This window comes from Athene noctua, chromosome 1, assembly GCF_965140245.1.
Source record: "Athene noctua chromosome 1, bAthNoc1.hap1.1, whole genome shotgun sequence".
NCBI lineage: Eukaryota > Metazoa > Chordata > Aves > Strigiformes > Strigidae > Athene > Athene noctua.
Window position 1 is genome coordinate 225,780,997 of NC_134037.1, and position 13,860 is coordinate 225,794,856.

The window sequence follows — 13,860 nt, forward strand, 5'->3', positions numbered from 1 at the left end:
TTTTGTATGCATTTAACTCTACACACTTTAGTTGGTCACAGTTATTAAATGTGAACTATGAACTAAGTTATTCAAACTTGACTGAGAAGCAAGAATCTTTACACTAAACTTTATAGGTGTGTTTTGATCTTGCTGTTATCATCACAATGACTCATGTTCAAAGATAAAGGTTCAATAGAGAGTTTTTGAGAGCTTTTAATACTCATTAAAGAGTCATTTAAAGGAAATAAGGGAAGATAATGAATATTAATTTCCTTGCTTTGTGGCTTGTTTACTTTTCTGTGGAGTGAAGCTGACTTATACAAATGTCTGACTTACATTCTGTTCCAGGGTTCTCTAAGGATTAACACTTTTATTATTTTGCCCAAAAAGACAATAAAAAACCTTAGTGCTTCTATTTGTTCTTTTTTCTTAATTTCATGTAGAGGAGTATTTTTACCCCAGTACTTAAGCAGTGTATATTATGAAAAATAACAGGGTAAGTAATCTGTTTTCCTTCATAACCTTTACTCATTGAATTGTAGAGATTGGAAGGGATATTTGCAAGTCACCTGACCCATCTTTCTGCTTAAAGGGTGATCACTGAGAACAGGTTGATCTGTGCCTTGTCCACCTGAGTTTTGAAAATCTCCAAGAATGGAGAGTTCATAGTGTTTCTGGACAACTTGTTCAAGTGTTTGACCACCCCCAAGGTCAGGGTTTTTTCTCCTTATATTGAGCCAGAATTTCCACTGTTCCAAGCTGTGTCTATTGCTTCTTGTCGTATCCCTGTGCACCAGAGAGCATCTGGTTCCATCATCACTATATCCTCCCTTGACAACAGTAAGATCCTTTTTGATTGTCATGAACAAATCCAGTTTTCTCAGCTTTTCCTTAGGTACCCTGTGCTACATCTTTGTTTTTCTAGTACTGAGGAGCACAGAACTGGACATGATGCTCATATATGATCTCACAATTGCCCAGTAGCAGAGAAAAATCACTTCTCTCAACCTGTTGTCTATAGCAGTACACACTGCTGACTCTTGTTCGCAAAGGGGTTAGTCAGCTTGAACCTTGCAATGGCTGTCTGGGGTTATTTCATTCCAGAAGCAAAACTGCATTTGCCTTTTTTGAACTTCATGACATTCCAGTCAGCCCTTTTCTCCAGCTTCTCAAGGTCCTTCTGAATAGCAGCCTTGTTCAGCCCAGCACCTTGACCATTTCCTCCTTTTTGGTATTGTCTGCAAAACTGCTGAGACAGACCTCTATGGCATCATCCAGGTTGTTAATAAAAAAATTATATGGTATTGGCCAAGTACTGATCTCTGATACATGCCACCGATAGCCAGGCACCAACTGGATTTTCTACACCTGATGACAATTTTTAAATTTCAATGGATCAGCCAATTTTCACCAACCTTGTTGTCTACTTCTCCAGCCTATAACCATTTTGACTCTAAGGGGACTATAGAAGATTATGTAAAAGTCCTTGCAAAAGTCAAGGTAAATGACAAGTACTGTTCGTTCTCCTTTTGTCTTACTGAGCTAGTTATTTCATTGCAGAAGACAATCTGGTTGATCAAGCATGATTTGACCTTGGGAAATCCATTCTGGCCAATCTTATTTTTTCAAGAAATGTCTTCCAAGATTTGGACCATAATCTTCTCAGGATCTGAGATCAAACTGGACACCATGTATTTTTCCAGATCCCCTATCTTTCCAGTCTTGAAGATGTGTGTGACATTAGCACTTTCTAGTGCTCAGGACCATTTTGTTACTTAAGACTTTCCAAAGATGACAGAAAGCAGCCTTGTAAGGTCATTGACTACCTGTCCCAGCACCCATGGGTACATCCCACCTGTGTCCATGGACCTTTATTTGTCCTTCTGTTTTAAAAATTCCTGTATTTTTCTTGACTGTGGGTAGTGGTTTATTCCTTTTATTTGGAAGAAAGTATCTTTGGAAACTGGGAAGTCAAAGACAAGAACTGACCAGTGAAAAACGCGGGAAAGGGTAACCAACAAAAATCAAGGAAACACCACTAAGTATGTTTGTCTCTTCTATGTCCTTTGCCACTAGGTACCCTGGTCTACTGAGTAGTGGGCCCAAATTTTTCTTAGAGATTTTTGGGGTTTTGTTGCTTTATTCTTCAGATGATAAACTTACAAAAGCTCTTGTTGACATGTGTGTTCATTGCTAGCTTCAAGCCTAAGTGAGATTTGACTTCCTAATTTCATCCCTGCACTCCTAGGTGTCTCCGTAGTCCTCCTAGGGAACTCATTCTCACTTCCATTTCCTGTATATTTGCTTTTTCTATGCACTTACCTGTTTCTCCATGTCAGTCTTCTGCTACTCTGGATAGACTGAACATTGGAAAGGACTGTTGTGTTTTGAAGAAATCAATTTTAGAGATCAACCTGTTCTGCTTGGATCCTTTGACCTTCAGGGAAGTCTCCCAAGGAATTCTTCCAAGGAGATTCTTGAAGAAGGCCAGATTTCCCTCCTTTGAAGTCCAGTGTTTGTGATTCTGCTACTTGTTTTGGTAACTTTTCTAAAGATTTTAAAATTCACCATATCACTCTGGCTTCATATTCCCAGTGAGTTTTTCTGTTTGCAGCTGTTATGTCAAGAAGAACATGTCCCCTTGTCTCCTCATTCATGTCACTGAGCTATGACAAGACAACTCTGTCTCCTCAACTTCACAAGCTGTTTTCCTAAGAAGCCTGTAACCATCCACTACAGCAACCTATCAGGCAATTTATCCCACTAAGTATCTGCAGTCCCACTGACATCATAGCTCTTCAACTGTATACAGACTTGTAATTCCTTCTGTGCTTCTTCTTCTGTGTGAATTCATCTACAGGCAGAATGTATGGATCCGATCACTACATAACAGAAGGAAATACTATGTTATGAAACACATTATACCCTTATTCCCACAAAGATAAATTCTTCTAAACATTGTATTTTCCCTGTGGTCAAGCATCAGCTACTGCATTAAAAATTACTTTCAACTAACTGTAACAGAAATTTTGTACCTGCACATAAAGTTTCTTTTTTGCCCATTCCTCTGCCTTTGTATATTTCATTCAGAAAAATATTAGACACTACAACTTCAGCTCTGTAAGGTTTGAAGCCGAGGCTGTAAATTTATGTAAAATATGATAAATGTAAATTATTCTCAGGAGAAAGATACCCATACTGTGTTTAAAATATTTTTGCAATTATTATTTTTACTGAAAATTATTGTAAAATTTTGTGGAAACAGTATCTTTGATGTTCATTTTTCAATTGATTAGGTGGTAGAATGAAGTAATGTAAATATAACGACTAGTGCATCACTAAATAATTTTCCTAATTTTTGTAAGATCATATATTACAACTGATAGTTGCAGAGATCTTATTTCTCATTAATAGTTTTCTTTTAAAGTTTAATACTATTTTAGTAAATCTTTTTCCAAAACTACTGAAGGTTTGTTTTTTTTTTCCTCAGAAAACATCAATGTTTAGAATTCTATAGTTTGTTGGAAACAAAATAGTAAAAATTGTTTTGAACTTTTAAATTCTTTCAGCTGAGCATAAGAATGCTAAATTGTACTTAGTCATTGGGGCATGTGATGAGAACAATTGATGACCTTGATTTACAGGTTCTTGAAATAGCCCTTTTCACCTTAATATTTCCGTCTGTCTTAAGGACAACAAGTTTGTTCATGATCAAGGTCAGTGAAATATTTAAATAAGTAAAATGAGGATTGCTTTTGAGGTAACATTTCTGATAAAATGTATCGGTATGCTACAAGCTGATGCCAAATGTCTAGGGAGACAATTGTACAATCTGTCAGTGGGGTATGGTGACGGCAAACCAGGGTGTTGCTATGCTTTCACTGTGTGTCATGTTTTTGTTCTGCTATAACTGTCTTTAAAACTTTCATCAAAAACTATCTGAAGCTTGCAGGTTATTTTTATTATCCATTTGTGTATTTTCTAGATAACAGGTTGGCAGCAAAGTTAACGAGCTCTCTTTTACTTCTTCCTTTCTCTTTTATCACTCTCCCTTTCTTCACTGAGTGAAAATGGATAAAGCAAGCTTGCTTTTTTTTTTTTTTTTTTTCCCCTTTGACAAAGGGACACTCAACTCTGGACAAAAAGAAGAATATATTTTCTTCAGCTGTAGACAATATTGTGGGTGGACTCAACAATGTTATTTGCTGTACTAAGTGAAACTGAGCGAATGGTTTTGTTTAATACATACAGATTAATGGAGCATAAGAGAAATGGTTGAATAAGGCTTTTATACTATTAACATGTCAGGAACTATGCAGAGGTAACTTTAGCAGTGTGTTTTATTGCTTCTTCCTTGTTTCAGGATGGTTGCAGTCTGACTTCTTCACAGCAAAATGTGGAGCAATGGACATGTCAGGCCATTGCTAGGATCTTACTGCCAACAGGGGTGGAAACAGTAAGACAGGTTTTGAGGCAGTTGTGATAAAACTGCATAATGGCCAAAAGCTGTACAAGCAACAAATTACTGCATTTTTTGTGGAGGGACTTCCATAACCCTACATACATGAAATCCCCTCACTAAAGACTGTAATTCACCTAGTCTAAAAGGAGTCGGATATATAATGCCCAGGCAAGTGTGCTATTCATTATGATGCAATGCAGACTGGAAGACACCTACTTCCTTTCTGGCACTGCATAATAACAAATACAGTTTTCGTGCAACCAGAAGAGAAATCATGAAGAAGAGGAACAATTCAGTATCAAAGATATTTAAGCACTTAGTTGCAACGGATGAACATGCCTTCCAGTACCAACAATAATATTATTTCTATAATTTGCACTAAACCAGTCAGGACAGGCACCCCATCCAAGTGTCAAGTGTCCCAGCTAATTGTCTTAACCGCTACATTATACTGGCTTTCAAAAGAGAGGGAGGGAGGATTTCACTGGTTTTTTTTTCTTCTTACACATTCTCCCAATCTATTGTTCAGAGACCACATTGCCACATGATTCTACCTCAAGAACCACATGCTTGAAGGTTGCAAATGATGCACTTCTCCTGAGCATGTTATGAACATTTACTGAACTTCCAGATGTTGTGTCATGCAGGATTTGGGTCTTGATGTCTAAACCAAACACATCTGGTATTAACAGGTGTTGTCTGAGGTTGGACCATGGGCTGGTCTGCCATTAGCCTCTGGCAGAGTCTCTCCCCAGAGCAACCCCTGGGCCTCTCACTCATAGGGGTGGGTGGGAACAGAATGTCTACTTCTGATTGGCTCAAATTCCCGCAGTGCCAGGTGACTGGACATCACTCTCACTGTGGTAACCACACTGCTGGTAAAGTGTGGTTCTATGGGACCATCTGCGGGAAACAGTATTTAAACGGGCCCACCTCTTTGCTAAGCTCCCACACTAACTCAATTTCCTTACAGTTATTGTTACTATTAAATCAACATAATATTCATTGGTGGGTTTTTGTTGTTGTTTTGGAAATATTTGAGTGTCCTTATTGCAAACACTACTATATAAAATTAAATATCAACTGATTCTTTCTCTGTCTCACCGTGGGCTCTTCCCGCTAAATGGTGTAACATTGCATTTACTTGTTTGTTATATTTTTTGATCCACCACAGAATGTCCAGCACCACTCCTATCAGTGTCCAAATGAGGTATCAGCAGGAATCCCAACTGAGACCTCTCTTGGCTTCTTCCAAAAGAAATAAACTTATATGTAGATAGAATATTTAATGTCTGTGCTTCCTGCAGCACAAGATACATACATTATAGACTTCATCTAGACATCTGAAAGTAAAGGCATATATTCAGAAATATGTAATCCAGAGTAGTTGGAAAGACAAATGATGGACAGCTTCAGTGCTCCTTATCTTGATGTAGAATGCTGTACTCTGTGATGGCATTTATCCTTCTTTATTCATCACAGAGACATGCTAAAGCTAAAATCATGCTAAAGCTAGCCATAAAATAGGGTAGACAAATGAAATTAATCCCACTATAATTTTCTGAAAGAGTAGGTAAGAATCAAGGAAAAGAATAGGTGACTGCAGAGAAAATCCCACTTTATGCAAGCACCCCATCTCTATTAACTTACCTAGCAGATAGAAAAAGCTCTTTAAGTAGTTAAACATTTCTATGTTTTCTTTGCTTGAAGAGATTAAGAAGCAGAAGAAATAAAAAAGGTAGATCCTGATTTATGGCAATATAATAATGAATAATAAATACCATTTCATTTATAATCAGAGAACAAACCTGAGAAAATCCAGAAATCTTGGAGAGATAAAATTTCAAAGATGCTTCATAAGAAATCTTGGTGGAAAAAATCAGTTTGAGTTGGCTACCTGACTCACTTTGATTTCTTCAGTAGCATGACTACAGTGAATCTTCCTTTCATTAACTACCATATGGAGCAAAACTCATTCTTTCTTGGGGCATGAAGGAAATCCTCCCTCCGAAATGCAAAATGTAGTGAAACTTTTACTGGTTAATATTCTTTTCTGGAGATCTCAAACTACTAGTCACTAATGTAACTGACTCTTATGAACATATTTTCATTGACTTCTGAGATTTGTTAAATGTGGAGTAGCTTGCAGAAGCAGAACCTTTGTTCATAATTCATTTCTATCAATATATTAGGTTTAAGGTTTCAGATATTGTGATATAAAATGATATTGCATGAAACAGTTAATCTGGGTGCAATGCTATTCTGCATCAGCAGTTAACCTTCATTCTGCTAAAACCCCCCACCGTAGTACTTGAGAGGATCACAATCAAATATTGATATATATATATATATATATATATATATCTAATGGTATATATTTTACTTAAACTGTTCTTAAGAACAACCAGATACTTAGGTGAATATGCCTGAAAATATACTTTCTAAAGGAAAAATAACTGTGCTGAAAATAAACATAAAATTTTCTTCACCCAAATTCTTCTTTCTTAGGATAAAAATGTTACTTATAATTCCAATTTGAACATTTCTTTGGCCTGTTATATATATCTAACTTGATAACAATAATAGTCTCTTCCGCCCTTATGAGTTGGATTTGTTTGTGTGGCAGGGTTTTTGGTAGCAGAGGAGGGGGCTACAGCAGTTGCCCTCTGTGAGAAGCTTCTCAGAGCTCCCCCATATCCAAGTCAGACCTGCATCTGGCCAAGGCCAAGCCAGTTAGTGATGGTGACCATGATTCTATGATAACATATTTAAGAAGGGGAACCTGGGAGGAGGAGTTGGAGTTGTGAGGAAGAATTATGAGGGAGACACCTCTGCAAACATTGAAGTCAGTGAGAGAAAGGAGGAGAGGGGAAGATGCACTGGAGCAGACTCCCCTGCAACCCATGATGAGAGAGGGCAGGCTGTCCCCCTTCCCCCCATGGATGCCCACAGTGGAGCAGATGCCCACCTGCAGCCCATGGAGGACCCCACACTGAAGCATGTGGATGCACCCAAAGAAGTCCGTGACTGTGAGGGAAGCCCCTGTTTTTGTAGTTTGTCACTGGAAGGGCTACAACATGCAGGAGTGCGAGAAGTCCTCCCCCTGAGAAGGAAGGAGGATCAGAAACAACGTGCTCCCCCTACACAGCTGGTGGGGAAGACATAGAGAAATCAGGAGCAGAGCTGAACCCAGGAAGAAGGGAGGGGTGGTGGGAAGGTATTTCTAAGATGGAGCTATACTTCTCGATGTCCTACTCTGTTTGTTAAGTGGTAGTGGTGGTGTTTTAATTAAACTGATGTTCTTTTACTTCCCTTAATTAGTCTCTTTTGCCCATGACCATAATTAGTGAGTCATCCTTGCCTTGATTCTGGAACCTTTTGTTGTATTTGCTCCTTCGTATTCCTGGGGGGGAAGGAGTGAGCTCAGTCACCCTCTATGCTCTAACCACAACACTTTAGTAATTTTATGTTTACAGAAAGAATAATTTTGTTTGAAAAGTATTTCAGTCTTTTGGAAGAGAGTGATGGGAAGACAAGACTTCAGGAAATGAACAATTTGCTTCACTTTAGACTAGCTCTATTCTGCTCTTATGAACTAAACATCTATTAATAATTTAGGTGCATTAAGTGCACTCCTGAAGAACTTCTTCCAGCCATGTTTCTTCCAAAAATAATTACAATGTGATTCTCAAAGTGGAAATAATGCATAATAGTGTTACAGTCCAATACTCTCTGACCAGGTTCTTCTAGAATTCCATGTGTGAGGGGTGTAATGTTTAATGTCAAATTTACTTATTTGAAAATACTGGATATTATGTGGGATTTTGGATTTGGCAGAGTGATAGAAAATATACTGACAACACAATACAAATGCAAGTTACAGCCAGAAAAATATAGCAATTATAATACACAGTTTAATTACAATACCAGTGGGATTCCTGAAGGGAGGTTGCTGCAAGTATACTTAAAATTACAATACCTCCTGACCTTGTTAGTGTATAGAAGCCTGTAAAGTATGGCGTTTAATTTAATCTTTATCTGTCACTTCTGTTTTTCTAGCTTTTCTTTTTTCCTGTATTTTACTGCAATATATAAAATTCCATTTATAGTCTCTTCCTAACTACCCTCTGTACTCATTACCCACTCGTAAAATGTTTTGAGCCCTGCAACTGCTTGCCTAGTGGAGATAAAACAGGCCTTGGACACTCTGGTAAACTCTCTGAGTACATCCCTGATAACAGAGACCTAAAAACAAGCTCCTGAGAAGACACCAGTGTCAAGATAAGCAACTGGAAGCCAGTTTAAATTACCCCCGCTTGGAACAAACAGGAGCTGAAGGACAGATGAGGTAACTCTATGACCATGTATGGACACGGGAAACCTAAAGTTCAACTAATGGACAGTGTGAGGAAGAGTATGTGGACAATCAGGGTAGAGGGAAGACCCTCACTTTATTTTTACTGTGCATGCTCAGACTATGTAAATGAATTCTGAGAATCCATTAGCATAAGACTGCCTTTTCCAGGAAATCTGATGAATATGTATGGTTTTTGTATATATTAGTCAGAGTATTTTATTAGTAGATGCGGCACTCATGGTGGAGCAATCCCCAGTGCTGCCCAGTATTGTTAATAAAGAATACCTGCTTAACAGTCATATTGAATTCTGACTGTTAAGTGAACCTCTTTGTTTCATTCCCATTATCAGTGTCTACAATATGCTCACTGTCATGGCAGTGGGCAACCCCAGTTACCAGAAAGGAATACATTGGTTGAAGCCAGTTCAAGCCCATTGATCTCATTGAAATTCTTTTGTTTGTTGTTTAGTTTTTATACTCTGTGTTGGACTGAGCCATGTATACACTTCCCCCAGGTTGGTCTGGTTAACTCAGGGATACATTCACAGTCTTTTACTGAACTCAAGGAAAAACATTTACACCATCAGTTGATCCATTTAACTGTGATATAGTCAACTGATCTACCCAGCTGACATATCTGTCTATCTAAAAAAAAAAGACTACGCTCTTTAGAACTCTTTGTATTGAGATAAAGTCAGCTTTATTTGCAACAGCTACAGTCATTCATGCCCTACATTTTTGCCTGAGCTTCATGGGCACATCTTCCTTGCTCATGTCCAATGAGACTTCTTCCAAAGCAGGAGTATATTGGTCAGTCACAGATAACAATTTATAACCTGGGAGATGATTAACTTTTGAAATTGTAATCTGATCAGAACTGAAATTTAGATATAGATGTACCCAAAACTTTGTTGCTCAGTCTTTAAGGTACTAGAAATGAGTCTTATATCCATGTAATAAATGGACAAAATTATATATTCAGAAAGAAACATGCATATTTGTCAATGTAGTTTAAAGATGCTAAAATCTAATCTATACAGATTCATTTCACACAATGACTTGAGAGAACCACACGTGTGTGAGCCAGTACTGAGTCTACCTAGTTTTCAGATTTTCTTCTGAAATTCAGTACACATGATCTGACTAAATTCTATCCTTTGGTTCCAGCAAATTTCTGATCTGTATTTTAACCTCATTTTATGAATTGAGAAGTACAAATGGTTTCTTCGCTCTTCCCCAAAAACTCCTTCTTTAGCCATAAAAGGAATAGACTCATAACAAATACCTGTGACTTACAGAAATATCAGCTTCCTATAACTACTTAGACACATGTCTAATTTGATTATTTGCTTATTTATTTGTTTATCTCTATATACTCTTGCTCTACCAGAGAGATATTTCCTCTTATCTGTTTATGTCACTACTTATCTGAAAACTCAAACATTTACGAACAGGTTTGTTAGCACTCACTTATAGAGCTTTGTAGATGCATTTGTCACAACTGTGAACAAATTAAACAGGGTCATTACCCAAGCAAATGGAACATCACAGGTCTTACAGAGTTCTCCCTTTGTTGTACACACAAAATAACTGGATATGTGTTTTACACAGGGAAAATACTTACCTTGTTCACAAATCTAGTCTATTGATTTCATTTGAGAGAAACAAACAACTTTTAATTTCTCAGAAGATGTTTTTCCCCCTCTGAAATAGATTCTGTGCACTGTCTTTTGAGAAATTAGTGAGTGAATTTACAGAGAAAGCTCAACTGAAGTAATTTAGAGACAGTAATTACCACTAGATTATTGTTATTGTAGTTCTTACTGCACATCATGAAGCAGAAAATAAGAGTCCCCAACTCATAGAATACTTGAAAGATATTGTAGAGATTCCCCACAGTGAACCTGTGTGTGCCACCTCATTGACAGAATTAGTAAACAGATAATAGCAATCATCTAAACATGCTTAGGAAGTAATGATAATTATAAAAGGGCATTTTTATACATAAATGAACATTTAGTTATACCTTTAATTGGTGTTTTATCTATATTCCAGTTAAAAATCTTTATAGGTTCACAATAGCTACATACTTTTAGATGAAGAAACCTACCTAAGGAGTTGAATCACTTTCGTACCTTGTACATTCCATATTTCAATGGCAATCTGCAGTCAGAGTACAAGTTCAGTGTAGTGAGAAAAAATAGGAGTTAAATACAAGTGAATCAAAAAAAGCATGAAAAAAAAAAAGACAATTAAATTTGTCCAGGTTCTCAGATAAACCCCAAATCTGATCAATGTAAAAGTTCTAGAATAATTTAGTGCAGTCCTTCTTTTCCTCCCATCAACAGTGATTTCCCTTCATTCTAGCTCTCTTTTCCTTCTCCTGTCTCCACTATTACTCATTAGGAGAATTTGACTCCTAAAGTACCACATTCCTCACAAACAGTGAAGGAAGAAATAATTTACAATAAGCTTGTCTTATTACATTGATTTTAGTTTTTATAATTTTTAACGGCAAAATTTAAAAATATTTCAATATTTGTATTCACAAAGCTGCAAATTTCTTCTTTCATTTAGTGTAAAAAGAAAACTAATGCAAAGCAAGTGTATATGCAATGTAACAGCAGCTGCTGTTCACTACTCATCATGAAGACCTTCTTCTGTTTCTTGATTCTTCCACCATGTCAAAACCGATTAATTTACTAAATTTTTTTTGGTAAAGGAAGTATGCTATTCATACTGTCTCATTAGAGAAATCAATTTCAGTATATTAACTATCTAATTATCTTGATTACTGGATACCAGATATTTGGAGAAAAAAGTTCTGCACAAATTATATAAACATAAGAATAAACTTCAAATATAATACATTAATTCTGAAAAAGTACAGCACTGAGCAGATCACCCTTTGCAGATATATAAATTCAGAAATTTGATAACAAATAAAACACACTACATTTCTGTACGTTTTTTCGTGCAGAAAGTTTCAATATTTATTCTCAAATACACCATATCCCTCAGTGCTACGTCAATCCGACTTTTCAGCATCTCCAGGGATGGGTACTCCACCACTGCCCTAGGTAGTCCATTCCAACGCCTAACAACGCCTTCTGTGAAGAAATATATCCTAATATTCAGTCTAAACCTTCCCTGGTGCAAATTGAGGCCATTCCCTCTTGTCCTATTGCTTGTTATTTAGTTAAAGAGACTCATCCCCAGCTCTCTGCAAGCTCCTTTCAGGTACTGTAGAGGGCGATGAGGTCTCACCTCAGCGTCCCGGTGAAATTGGCTGCTCATGAGCTTGGATGGTCACACGCTTCTCTGAGTAAAAACTGTCTGGATGGCCGGGCCCAAAGAGTTGTGGTGAACAGAGTTAAATCCAGTTGGTGGCCGGTCACGAGTGGTGTCCCCCAGGGCTTGGTGTTGGGGCCACTCCTGTTTAACATCTTTATTGATGATCTAGACGAGGGGATCGAGTGCACCCTCAGTCAGTTTGCAGGTGACCCCAAGTTGGGTGGGAGTGTTGATCTGCTCGAGGTTAGGGAGGCTCTGCAGAGAGACCTGGACAGGCTGGAGCCATGGGCTGAGGCCAACTGGAGGAGTTTCCATAAGGCCAAATGCCGGGGGCTGCCCTTGGGCCACAACAACCCCCAGCAGCGCTACAGGCTTGGGGAGGAGTGGCTGGAGAGCTGCCAGTCGAGGGACCTGGGGGTGCTGATTGACAGCCAGCTGAACAGGAGCCAGCAGTGTGCCCAGGTGGCCAAGAAGGCCAATGGCATCCTGGCTTGTGTCAGCAATCGCGTGGCCAGCAGGGACAGGGAAGGGATCTTACCCCTGTCCTCGGCACTGGTGAGGCCGCCCCTCGATTCCTGTGTTCAGTTTTGGGCCCCTCACTACAAAAAGGACATTGAATGACTCGAGCGTGTCCAGAGAAGGGCAACGGAGCTGGTGCAGGGTCTGGAGCACAGGTCGTACGAGGAGGGGCTGAGGGAACTGGGGGTGTTTAGTCTGGAGAAGAGGAGGCTGAGGGGAGCCCTCATCGCCCTCTACAGCTACCTGAAAGGCGGCTGCAGAGAGCTGGGGATGAGTCTCTTTAACCAAGTAACAAGCAAAAGGACAAGAGGTAATGGCTTTAAGTTGCACCAGGGAAGGTTTAGACTGGATATTAGGAAGCATTTCTTTCCAGAAGGGGTTGTTAGGCGTTGGAATGGGCTTCCCAGGGAGGTGGTGGAGTCCCCATCCCTGGAGGTGTTTAAGAGTAGAGTCAACATAGCGCTGAGGGATATGGTGTAGTTGGGAATTGTCAATGTTAGGTTAATGGTTGGACTAGATGATCTTCAAGGTCTTTTCCAACCTTGGTAATTCTGTGGTTCTGTGAAAAGAAATATTTTGTTAACAAGCTCACAATTTAAGCTCAGTACAAAACATTTATTATTTAAAGATGTATTTTCTGTTCAGAAAAATAAAAGAAATTGACATCAGATACTTCTTAAACAGTTCTGTTCATAAGCAAATATTGGGTTTGCATGTAAAGGCTTTGATAGCAGGGGAGCTACAGGGGTGGCTTCTGTGAGAACCTGCTAGAACTTTCTGCTTTGTCCAATAGATCCAATGCCATCCAGCCTCCAGACAGACCCGCTTCTGTCAAGGCCAGCCCATCAGTGATGACAGTAGCAAGTCTGTGATAATATATTTAAGAATGGGAAAAAACCTGCTGTGCAACACCAATCAGGAAAGGGAGAAGCGAGAATATGTGAGAGAAACCACTCAGCAGAGACCAAGGTCAGTGAAGAAGGAGGGGCAGGAGGTGCTCCAGGCATCGGAGCAGAGATTCCCCTGCAGCCCGCGGTGCAGCCCATGGTGAGGCAGCTGTGCCCCTGCAGCCATGGAGGGTAACGGGGGAGCAGATCTCCACCTGCAGCCCAGGGAGGAGCCCACACCAGAGCAGGGGGATGTGCCTGAAGGAGGCTGTGAACCCGTGGTAAGCCCATGATGAAAGTCATTCCTGGAAGGACATCTGACCCCATGGAAGGGACCTATGCTGGAATAGTCTGTTCAT